Here is a 5,957-nt window from a genome sequence, read left to right as displayed (position 1 = left end):
ACTCCCCCTATCAATATGTTGTATTGATAGAACTCTTGGATTCAAAAATCCAAGCAACATGTCATCGTAAAATCATACAAAATCAAATTTTCAAAACATCATTCCATGAATGATTATTCATCATAACTTCTCCCCTTTTGTCATCAACAAAAAGGAGAAGTGTAACTATGCAAGCTAGTAAAATAGCAAGTATTGAACATGCAAGCTAGTGAGTTCTTTCTTCTCTTTTGAGAAGTGCAAGCTAGCAATTTTTTGCTTCCTTTACGATGTTCGAGCTAGCAATTTTTATTTCCTTTGCAAAGCGTAAGTGAAATTTTACACCATTTAACAACATGCAAGCTAGCAAGTTTTTCACATATGAAAGTTGGCAAAATCTTTGCATCTTTTGAGATGAGCAAGCTTGCAAGTTTTAGCTTCTTCTTGCATATATCATCATGTAAGCTAGCAGATTTTATCTCCCCCTTTGTCATTGTCGAAAAGAAGAGAAGAATATAATTTTGTAATTCTTTTTTCCTTTATAATAATTTTAAAATTATGACAAAGGTAAAGTATCGATCTTATTTATGCATCATTATAGTTTCAAATTAAAACATAAATAAATCAATTATCACTATGGGCATATCATACATGATACTAAAGCATTCATGATACCAAACATTAAATCAACATTTTAAAGTATTTATCATTTTATGATTATTGGTACTAAACATTCATCATTTATTTTCTCCCCCTTTGTCATAGGCAAAAAGGAAAATCTTTCAACAATGCAAGTGTTTGAAAGCATATCAAGTAAGTTTTACACCAATTTATCAAAGCTAGCAAAACTATCTCCCTTAATGTGCAAAACTTTTCCCATTACTATTGAATCTAGTATTTTGATGATGAAACCAATTGATATGTATTTATGTTTTAATCTGCATTTTGAGTGATGCAGGATGCTTCGATCAAGATGAGATAATTAAAGCAGGAAAAATCATATTGTGCCGGGGGAAAACATGTCAGAAGATTAGACGTCGAGCCGGAGGAACGGTCGACGTATTGACAGAAGGCTTCGGGCCGTGGATTCGGGCATCGGGCCAAAAAGAGTGGATATTGCGTTAAGAATATCGAAGTTGCAGAGTCAACTGGTCAATTGGGCAATAGGCCGCAAGAGAGGACGATGCGCCAAAGAATCGGACGAAGCGTCGAGGGACCAATGACATACCGGACAACTTGATTAATGCTTAGTATTAATTGTCTAGATCGAAGTGTGTTTTACATGTGCAGGATTAACTATGATAGCAAGGCATGAAGCAAAATGAAGTCCCGGAGTCAAGAACGCGATTTCGTTAGGAGTTCGAGAGTTCGTCGGAAGTTTGGACGTTCGTCAAAAGTTCTGTCGGAACCAGCCGAGAAGTCTCGGAACTTGCTAGAGAAGCTTGTCAGAACTCGCCAAGAAGATTGTTGTGAAGTCTAGGAGCTTGTCGAGAGTCCGTTGGAACATTTCTGAGCGATCATCGGAAGTTCGCCGGAAGCTTGCTGGAAGAATAGACATAGGGACTTGTTTAGCTTAGCAAATATCTTAGGATTTTGTAGTTAGCATGTAATTGAGTTTAGATTTGGGCCAACCCAATTAGGGGCCAGCTAGGCCTATGTAGGAATTGTGTTGGGCCCAATAAGAGGCTCAAACAGTGCTCCAAGAAGTCTCGTCGTCGTGGCACAATCTTCGAGACTATGTCAGGCGGTGGTACCGCTAGTCTGGGCGGTTGTACCGCCCCTGGCAGGGTGCCGGGCTGTGGTACCGCCAGTCTAGGTGGTGGTACCATCCAGAATTGCCCCCCAAGCGGTGGTACCACCCAGGACAGTGTCAATGTCAACTGACACTAGGCGGTGGTACCGCCCGTGCCCGAGGAACCCAAGATGGGAAAGTTTTATGCTCCAAGTTTGAATCAATTTGAAGCCTATAAATATCCCTCTCATCCTTAGTTAAAGCACACAAGCACAGAGAGTCTAAAAGCAAAGAAACGCTGCTGCAATCTCTTTAGAAATTCCCTCCTCCAAGTCTAAGTGTTAGAATTCTATTTAAGAGAGGAGAGTGAGTGCTTGTAAGGGTTATCTCCTAAACCTGGTAAAAGGAGAAGAGGGGTGTAAAAGGTGATTGGTCTTCACCTATTGAAGGAAGACCGTTAGTGGATACCGGTGGCCTCGACGGAAGAGGAATCGGAGGAGTGGATGTAGGTCATAACGACCGAACCACTATAAACTGCCATGTTCTCTGGTTTGCATTTCATTCTTGCTATTACCTTACTGCAAACTTCCTTAAGTATTTACTGCCTTCAATTCATTACGTATGCTTTCAAGTTAAGTTTCCAAAATCGGTTTTTCATCGGAAACGGTTTTATCGCAACGAAGTTTTTGAAAACGTGATTTTTACTGCTACACTAATTCACCCCTCCCCCCCCCTCATCTCTTAGTGCCGACCCCGACCTCTTAATCCTAACAAGTACATCATTTTTCAAATCATCACATAAAATATATCAAGAAAAACTAACTTGACGATGAGGTATACAATTCATGAAGACAAATTATGAATATCAAGAGACAAATTATGATTCTTTTTGGATGACTCAAATAGCGAAAAGAAGAATCATAGAAAATGATCTTGATTCATAAAAAATCTCATGTTATAATTCCAAAAATTCACAAGAAAAATCATGATTCATTTGATAAAAAGATTGTTGATTCATACATTTAAATAAATAGTTTTTAAACCATCATCACTTCAACTCATCATGCACAATATCAAAATGTAAAATCATCAAACATGATACAAACATTTATTTTTAAAATATTTATCATTATTTTTAACTCTTTCAATTTATCAAATCAACAAAGTCACTTTCAAAATATTCAAAATAAAATAAAGAGATTTATCGATCTCTCTAAATGCAAGTGATTTCCTTTCTCCCCTTTGTCATTGTAAATAAGAAAGAAGAATTTTTAATGGTGCAATTTATTTCTTTCTTACATCAATTCTCTGAGCATCACATAAATACAAAGGTAATCATATGAAAATCATGAGATGAAATATGAAAGATCAAGAAATTCGTAAATGATTCATCTTAACAAATCTTCTTTTTAATAAATAGAAGAAAGAATGATTTAAAAGAATTAATTAAGTCATTAATCCAAAAATCCATGAATCAAGGCTCTTCATTTGCAAATAGAAAGATGATCTCAATTTAAAAAGAAAATTTAAGTTATGAAGAACCGAAAAATCCAAAAAAGAAATTTATACATTTGGAAGATTTAGCATACCTAATTCTCTTCTAATGAAATCAAACTATTCCTCATTCAATTTCAAGTGATTCATTAAAAATAACATAAATAGATTCATTAATCTCTTTTTGAAAAATTGATAAAGTAGAGAAAAAGAATTTTTTCAAGGAGAAAGCTTTCATCTTTTTCTGTGTTTCAATTCATGCGATTGATTTCATATAAGTATACTCAAGTTTTTCATTTGAAAACCATCCATCTTGTTTAAAATCGAAAAAGTAACTTTCATTACGACAAAGATCAAAAAGTCATAAATCACAAAAAAATTATCATGTATAACTTCAAAATCTCATGCATAGTATAAAATCATCAAGTATGGTATCAAACCTTTTAATATTTTTATTATGCATCATTAAATCATTAAAATTAATTTTATCAAGCATAAAGTATTTTCAATCAAAATTATTTTGTTTGTTATAGTTATTCATTTTTCTTTTTAGGTGAATCTAACTTTTCATACTTAGTCTTCGATACAAAAGTCATGCATCATCATTTATAATCGCAAGGCAATATGGAAATCAACATGATACATACTATTGCTTCTTAAAAACAAACATAAGATTAATCTTATTAGATGTACAAGCATTTGATCTATCATTTGTTCCATTTTCATAAAATATAAAATTATCATTATCATTTTCAAAATTAGCTTAGAAAAAGAAAAGCATGATCCCCTTTTATTTATTTATTTAATATACTTTTTTTTACTTACTAATTTAAAAATAACATATAAAATATATCAAGTAATTTTAAAATAAACTAAGGGGGTTTCGTTTGAGTTTTTTATCTCATTATCGAGAGTCACCAAAGCGAAGTTTGTCATTTCGTCTTTATCGGTTTGCTCCTCTTCTTCGGATGCACTCGTTTTGTCCCACGTCACTTTGAGTAGACCCCAAATAGCTTCAAAAATGGAGCCACAAAAGTCTCATCTTAGGTTTCCTGGGTTTTGGCGGTACCACCACTTATGCTGGTAGTACTATTGCCTAGACTGGCTGTACCACCACCTGATACAGTCTAGGAGACTATGTCCGGGCGATACCATTGCTTAACAACTTGGAAAAGTGTGCTATTGACTTTTCCAGCTCATAGGTGGTTTCACCTAATCTTGGATAACCGAATGGGCCATCCACTTGGCCTAAAACAATCCCAACTCAAGCCTAGTGGGCTCCTAATTGAGTTGGCATGGCTACACCCCAAAACCGACTCAATTAGACCCTAAACTAACTCGATCTAGATATGAATGATTACAAGTATGAATCTTAAGTTGTCCGACATGTCATTAGTTTCCCTACCGAGTTGGCACCCCTATGGGCCCTACCGCCCCTACAGGTAGTTTCCCTTCCAAGCGCTGCCCCTGACAGTGCAGTGCTTGCCCTTGCGGGCAGCACTACTTGTGGCCTACTATAGGCAGGCCGTCGACCGCTGACAGCCAGCAACCAACCGCTTGCACGTAGACAGCCAAGGCTGCAAGTAACCTTTGGCCACTTTTGCATGGGCAGCAAGGGCAGTTGTTGCCCTTGCTCGCCTTTGGTGTCAATGATCTTAATGACAAAAGCTTCTCCAAAACATAACACACGCAATTCAAATCCAATTTTTGCACAAACAACCTGACTCTGATACCATTGTTGGGAAATCTTAGGGGTGACATCACTTGCACAACGGAAGAACAGAAAACAAAATCCCTAATTCCCAAAGATATATTCGTCGTCATAGGAAGATTGGTGCGTAAAAATTCGCAAAATAGAAAACCATATGTGAGATAGATTTTATTACCTAGAGAGATCGTATACCCCTGAATCATTACAGATCTTTAGGAGAGAGTGAAGGAGGTCAAGCGCCCTCCTCTCTAGTAGTAATCCACACAATAGGGCTACGATAACGCTCCTTAAAACTTCAGGTCTGCTCTAAGGTGGAGAAGAGGAGGAGAATAAGAAGGCAACCAAAAAGGCTCTAGCCTATGAACCACTAGTCCCCTCCTATTTATAGAGGTCCCCTGTCAACTTAACCCTAATGGATCCTACCCTATTGGGTATTAGATCTTCATCCAACTACCCAAGCCTCTTAGGTTAGTAAATTTCTATCTCATGGGCTCTTATTAGATCTTATTCATAAGATCCAATAATTCATGGGCATATTGGATATCTAATAAGATAGAGGCTCCGATGGATATCTCATATCTGAACCTCTAATCATCACAATGCCTACCATATATGTGTGACCCTCTAGGCCCAATATCGAGCTGGCCGTGAGTCATACCTATTAGAACTCTTTCTAGCTGGCCGTGAGTCATACCTATCAGAACTCTTTCTAGCTGGCCGTGAGTCATACCTATCAGAACTCTTTCTAGGCCCAATTCACTCGACTTATCGACTACGGACGTACTAGGCTACTACGCCATAGTCCCCAGACGATACAGGGGAATCCAATCCATTAGACCTCTTTGTCCTCAATTATCGTGTACCTATAGTCCCTCATCCATCCAATATCCCAAAGACTATATACTGGGCATGGTACTGTCAGACCCATACAGTTTTTACTCGAGTCTTGCTCTAATAGGATTCTCCCGGAGAACTCTTTCTCTCTCAATCTGAATGACCCTGGCTAGGGATTTGTCTGAGCAACAACATATGAGACATTCCTCT

Source organism: Musa acuminata, chromosome BXJ2-2 (genome assembly GCF_036884655.1).
Source record: "Musa acuminata AAA Group cultivar baxijiao chromosome BXJ2-2, Cavendish_Baxijiao_AAA, whole genome shotgun sequence".
Taxonomy (NCBI): Eukaryota; Viridiplantae; Streptophyta; class Magnoliopsida; order Zingiberales; family Musaceae; genus Musa; species Musa acuminata.
The sequence above is the reverse complement of the archived record's forward strand: the minus strand, read 5'-3'. Positions refer to the sequence as shown.